The sequence below is a fragment of the Bacillus rossius genome, chromosome 10 (genome assembly GCF_032445375.1).
Source record: "Bacillus rossius redtenbacheri isolate Brsri chromosome 10, Brsri_v3, whole genome shotgun sequence".
Taxonomy (NCBI): Eukaryota; Metazoa; Arthropoda; class Insecta; order Phasmatodea; family Bacillidae; genus Bacillus; species Bacillus rossius.
In genome coordinates this window covers 7760917-7768256 of record NC_086337.1, presented here as the reverse complement: position 1 = coordinate 7768256, position 7340 = coordinate 7760917, and positions in this window count along the sequence as shown.

Genomic DNA, 7340 nt, shown 5'->3' with positions numbered 1-7340 from the left:
CCCTAGTCCAGGTCACGTGAGTCAAGCGAGCCATTGACGTCGGTGAGTGTTTATACACTCCGCCAAACAGTTATTTTACATCATTAATTACTGGGAGTAATTAAGTGATTTTTAATTAACAAAACAACCCTTAAGAGTGAAAGTGCGTCGTAGGGGTGCAGCGGTTTTCCCCGTGGGAAACCGTAATTAATAAACGTCCGGAACATCCCTTGCGGCCTTCCGCCAATAATTAACTACAGCATAAATCAACCTAATTCACCTCCCTGTTTTAACCTGCAAATAGCCACTGGAGTAGTCAACAAGTGACAGACAGTCTCCAGCTTGTCTTTTGATATTCAAATATTATTAATCTCAATTTTATCATGTATTATTATTATAGGCCTTCCGCCAACTAATTTAGACAGATGTCATTAAGTTACGAGGGTTCTAGAAATAATAATGTCTAATTATAATTATAAATTTGGAATAATGGCACATTAGAAAGTTCGGCGCGTCATGATGCTTCCTCCCCTCCCAAGCCGGCACAAAGCGGCAGTAGAGTTTTACTCACGGGCCGGGGCGGACGTGTGATCCCGCGGGGAGACTGCAACTTTTGTACTCCTGATTCTTCATACTGGTAAATATCATAATTCATTAAAACCTCTTTTTCCTCTCCCCGCGTGCCTCTGTGCCCTTTTCCGGTGCAGGGCTTAACCCGGCCGCGTTAATTTTTGCTCCACGCGCAACAACGGTTCGTGACACAGTCACTTTACGGTCCGGGCCGACTCCCGCGAACAGAAGTTAATATAATTCGTCGAGCAAACGCCTGCCGACTACAAACTTAAAGACTTTGCCCTTAATATTACCTTCGTGGGCCCGCGACTCACACAGGTGAGCCCGGGCACGAAGCTAGTTCCAGTTCAGCACGGGAGTGGCCGTTAACCCACTCAAACTCTTCGACGACCCTCAAACCCATGTAGGGATCTTATTTGCAAGCGCCGCAACGTAACACGTAAATAATTATTCAGTGCGAGTGTGTGTAGTGCAAGCGTATTTTGTCAAGTGTAAGTGTGTAACTTGTGCCCATCCACACTTTGTGAGATGCGGAATTAAAAACCAGCACCTAAATACCGTTTTATTTATTTTGTAGACGCCTCCCGAACAAGTAGAAAACAGTCCTCTACACTGTTTAGGGCCAGTGCGTTGAAAGTAGAATCTTTGTGCCCAACTGTAAATAATTATTGTTGCGTTCTCACGGGGTTCTTGGCGCCTACCCTCGTTGCAGCAAATACCAGGACCGCTACTGCTGGATGGTCTGCCCAGACTGATAGTCCAGCTAGCACGTCACTGCCCTGGGTTACTGTATGGAGAGTAATTATAAAAAGTAAATTTAGTGGTGTTACGTGAATAGTGGAAATTTGCATATAAATGAAATAATAATAATTGAAAAACATATGATTTTAATGGTTCTTAAATATTGGTGTGAAGTTACGTTTAAAATGAGATTAATTGAGAAACAACCAAGGTGTCAAATCTAGGTGTCGGAAATTAGATGCAAATGACGTCACTAGAACACGTGGAATATACTGCCGGGTCTAGCTGTACGTTGTCGGAGGCTTGAGGCTCTCTTCGCAGGACCTCCAGGTGGTCTGCTGCTACACTGGAACTCTGGATGCTGTAATGCTGTAATTAGCGAACTACAGAGGTGCTGAGGTCGCCGGGTATCAGCTGAAGACTCGACATCCCTCTCGTCCTGGAAAGTCTGGTCTAATTCTGGATTGGTCTCACCAATCTTCGTGGTCGAATCTCAGCTGGCGCTGCCCTCAGATGTCTGGAACCACTGCGAGACGAAAACGGAACCGACGCGGAAGTTGGCACTCGAAGTCGCCGATACTCCCTATCTAGGATTTATTTAATCCAGATACAATTCTCTCAACTCGTAGAGAGGAGAATGCTAAGCAGGACACGATCGCGGATGACGCGAAATCTTCTATTTCTCGGGCGGCAACCAAGGCTTTGGTTCGCCCCAGCCCGAGAAACGTTTTCTCTCCGCAAGATGGCGATGGCGTCTCCCTTCTTCCTCCTAATATCTATTTACTGGCCTCCCTAGCAACCAAGGAGTTATCGATATCAGCAAACAGAATAAGCTGCATAGTGAAATAAAAACGTGGATGTTGGAGTGTAAAAGAATCGAACTAAGACCAAATGAATAAAGTTTCCAAGGAATAATTCTTAGAAGACCCTGAAGTTGAAAGTATGTCGTCTATGGTAATAAGATGTGTCATATTTGTTATGCCTTGGTTGTCCTCTTTACAATCAAAACAATTAAATACATAATATTCCCTCATGGAATATACAATTAATATTACAATCATAATAAAAAAATAATAATATATAACCGTAAACAGTTGTACTCTTTACAGAGCCGCTTCAATGTTTGTTGTGATCTTTTCTTCCAGAAAAATCAAAATAAACTTTCTAAATATACATTGAATTAACATGACTATGGGTTTTCTTGAATAACAATTCATAAATTTCTCACTTCTGTTCGTTGAAAGTCTATCAGAGTCTGTGTTAGATAAGTTTCATGACGTTACATTCAGCATATCATAAAAGTAATAATTATTAACATAATATTCAAGATAATAAAATTAAACATATCCCTTGTTTTAAACTAATAGGTAACATGTCGTTATCTTTTCAATCAACATCAATTAATTATTTAAAACACATCAAATTCTCATATTATATATACACAATATCACATATCATCAGTATCTAGTCCTGAATAAATTGACTTAGTGTTTTTGTTTTCTTTTGTAGATAAAGATTAATAAAATAATAGAATAAACATGTACAATAGACACAAGTACGTAGAAATGTTATTGACAAATTCGTAGATCGTTGATAAAATATCTGACAATGTTTTCAGTTCAGATAATGCACGAAGTTATGAATCACAAATAAAACATTACGTAGTTATCACGTATACACACTCGTGTTCTTGAACACTTTCTCGTTGTCGACGAAAATGCACTCACTAGTGTTCACTTCCTTTAGTTTGTCTGACAAAAATATTTTAAATAAATGGTTGTTCTCTGCTTAGGCAAAATTGTTTATAATAGTATTGAAATGTCTTTATTACAAGCTCAATACTAATGGTTGAGTATAATGATTCTCAAAATTAGCTCATAAGGCAAGCTTTTTCTTTGGTAATAAGCATGTGCCAAATGACAAATTCAATTAAATGAAATCTCATCAGATTCATATATTTATAACAAGAGTAATGAAATACTATCTCTTTGTTTAGCTTAGCGTGTAGGGTAGGAACAATTCCTAAATAGAAAATAATATGAATGTCGAAGCTAGGAGAAATGAAACGAAGTAGTGTATGTGTCAGTGCAATAGTGACAGAACGGTGTTCAGATATGTAAGTAAGTTGAAGGACGAACGGTAACGTGAACTATCTCTCAAAAGAATCTCAGGTATTAATGATTGTGTATGTGACAGTGATGTGTTTTGCCTGACTAACAGCTGGCTCTTCTCTCTTAGATGACGCCTCTCGACGAACGCTACTGGATCTTAACGAGTTATCTTCATGATCTTCAAATCTTCCATGACGTAGACATATAGTAGATATCAAATTCTTCAATAATTTCAAAGATAAAATAATTATGTGGCATGGCTCAAATCTTACGCACTGGCTAATAAAAATTCACACCACGTATAGGTGTGACAAACATCGACGACGAAAATCGCATATCCGCGACAAATGTCCGCACTGGCCTACATGCTCAGTGGACAAAAACAAATCGTCGATAAGTGCTCTACGCACAGAAATGTCCTCACTGGTACTCCGACACAGTGGACACTAAATTAGCCTCAAGCATGCGTGCTTGTTTTAGCGATGCAACATAGTACTCCCTTACTGTTGGGATAAACATTTATTAAAGCCAAACAATAAATCTACTTCACGCCGAATGTCACTGATGACCTGACCAAACATCATCTCTTAAATATACGTTATAGATCAGCGTATCTAAGACTTAGGTTGCTTATAAAGCCTTAGCTGTGTTAGATTAAATCTTCCGATGACCTTGTCACTGTCAGTTTCCTTGAGAGTGTAACAGTTCTCATTTATTCGTTCACAAACTTGAAATGGCCCTTCGTATAATAAAAACAACTTCTTCGTCACCTGTTTCCACATGTCACTAACAGGATTAGTTCGTTTAAGCACTAGGTCTCCTATATTTAACTTCGTTATTCGTTTCGGCTTCTGTAGCTTACTTCGACGTTCTGCAGCTAGATGTAGATGAGCTGTAACAAATTTCTCTATTTGTTCCCTCATATCTTCGCTTATCGTTTCCGGTTCTTTCGTGGTTCTTATCGTGGTCGGGTAATATGGTGAACGGTAACGCCTCTGATCGTTCCGCAGTAATAATTTCATGGGGTGTTAATCATGTCAATTACCGGCGCCAAACGTCACGGTACTGGACGTAGACTTAGCCAGTATCGGTTCTATGCCTTGTGGATTTGCATAGTAGGTGATAGGATTGACGGGTTCTTGTCTCGCAAAATACCCTGAGTACTGTGATGAAGATGAAGGTTGATTCTGGAATGTATTCTGTGAGAATTGAATAGCTTCATTACCGGCGGCTTCACTTCTCAGTTGGTTAACCGATAACTTGCTAGGGAAGTTTCGTTTGTGTGGCTGTCGGTTCCGCGGACTACCGGATGACTTCGCCTCTACTCGATTTTCGTAATAATGTTTCGAGTTGTCGTAGTTCTTACTCGAATATTTGGGCGAATGTCTGTCGTCCTTATAGCGCGGCGACCTGGGTGGCCGTCTCGGTGAGGTAGGCGGGGTTCTAGACTGTTCGCCCCTGCCCTCTCGCCTAGGCGTTGAATCATAAATAATTCCTCCGCGTCTGTATTCTCCGCGTTCCTCGCTGTTACGCCACGAGCGGTTGTGTTTTGAGCGTTCAAACTCGCGTGACTTCGAACCTCTATGGTAAACATCGTTGTTGTCACGGCCTGAATACCAAGTGTTTCGTCTATGGGCCGGCTTATTCTTGCCCCAAATTAGACTGTTCACGTGCGGCTGTTTACGTTGGTTATTGTCTGGGTAATTTTCATTACGCCGCTGATTCCAAGGCTGATACAACGGTGGTTGTCTGTTTACCGGTGATTTTTCAGATTCCTCTCGCTGGCTATTTCTATTCTGACGGTCGAGCCTGTCATATGCGAGTAGCTGTTCCCGGAAATCTGCTATCCCGTCAAAGCTTCTACCTGTCAGATGTAATTGGTAGCGCATCGGAAGTTGGCCTAGAATCATTGCCACGAATTCATCGTCGCTCATGACAACGTCTAGATAGCGGGTACGCTCGAACATGTCGCTTAAATGAGCCTCGAGTGTTTTGTTTTTCTTAGGATCATACTTTTCTCCGTGTAACTGAGCGCGTAAATTCCTCTGAATTTTTAAACTCCAGTGTTGTTGTAGGAAAGCTGCTTTAAACTGTCCAAATGATGATATGGAAGTTTGGTGAACTTCCCACCAATAATATGCGGTACTTTTCAAGCAGTTGTTCAAACATCGCAATTTTTCTGTGTCCGAAAGATTGAATCTCTCCGCGTATTCTTCAAATAATTTTATAAATTTACGTGGATTTTCCGTGGATTTTGAGGAAAAAACAGGCATTTCCTCTGACCAATGCCTAGCAGGGTGGTTTAAGGCTGCTGTATCCACTAATATTACTTGTTGTCCGGTTGTAGTGTTGGTAATCACGTCTTGTGAACGGTAAGTAAGCGTAGCCTGGTGTGACGACGCGGACGGGTCTCGCTGCGCTGACGTCATCGTTTCCGCTGCAGACGCGCTTGTAGTGTCAACGTTTATCGGTGTATGCGCTGCCGCTCCAGACAATGATAAATGCTGCACGCAGTTCTCGAACTGGATCAATTTTCTGTTCACGTTTCGAATGTCGTCTGCACTACTCGCTTCATGTCGTTGTAGCGCGGTATTTACGTTCGCGAATTGTGTTTCGCTAAGCTGAACGTAATGGTTGAACTGTTCCTCTGCAGCACGTTTTGCAACCTCTATGCACGTAGTTTCCGTGTTGATTACGTGTTGTTGTAACTCGGTTACTTGCTCATCAATTTCCTCAAATCTGTTCATTACCGTTTCGCGAATACTATGAACTTCCTCCTGCGTGTCGCGAATTTGTGTCGCTAGTTGTCTGGTTACGTCACCAATCTTAGCTTCTACTTTGTCTATCAATTCAGAGTGTTGTCGCGCTAGCTCTTCAGACAAATTTTTAGACTGTTCCGCCGCTTCGGACCTCTGTCTAACCATCTCGTCAGATAGTGTTTTTGCCTGTTCCGCCGCTTCGGACCTCTGTCTAGCCATCTCGTCAGATAATGTTTTTGCCTGTTCCGCCGCTTCGGACCTCTGCCTAACCATCTCGTCCGATAATGCTTTTGCCTGTTCCGCCGCTTCGGACCTCTGCTTAGCCATTTCGTTAGTTAGTCTTTCCGACTGTAACCTGTTTTGTTCTGTTACTTCTACACGCTGGGATTCTAACGCAGTATTAATTTGTGTAGTAACCACATTCAATGCTCGCATTAAATCCTCAATGGAAATATTATTCGTGTTTTCTTTAGCTACCTGCACAACTGGTTCTGAAGCGTTACTTTCCTCTATGCGCGCGGGTTCGGGAGCAAAGCTAACTTCTTGACCTGCCTCAACGCTTAGTGTGGGTGTGTCCTCTTTGTTTTCGCTTTCCACAATGCCTAGCATTTCCTTCTGGCCCTCGCCTGACGTTTCCTCCTTGTCGGAGCTGATCCTTTTGTGCCTCAGGAAATACATACCTTCGTCGGCCATCTTGTTGTGGTTCCGACGTACTAGTATGCTATGCTACAGCAAACTACACAATTTCACTTTGGTAGACGGTCCAGTGAGCGTAGACCCACGTCGATGCCCCTAAGTTGGCTCGTCACTGAAAGTAGAATCTTTGTGCCCAACTGTAAATAATTATTGTTGCGTTCTCACGGGGTTCTTGGCGCCTACCCTCGTTGCAGCAAATACCAGGACCGCTACTGCTGGATGGTCTGCCCAGACTGATAGTCCAGCTAGCACGTCACTGCCCTGGGTTACTGTATGGAGAGTAATTATAAAAAGTAAATTTAGTGGTGTTACGTGAATAGTGGAAATTTGCATATAAATGAAATAATAATAATTGAAAAACATATGATTTTAATGGTTCTTAAATATTGGTGTGAAGTTACGTTTAAAATGAGATTAATTGAGAAACAACCAAGGTGTCAAATCTAGGTGTCGGAAATTAGATGCAAATGTCGTCACTAGA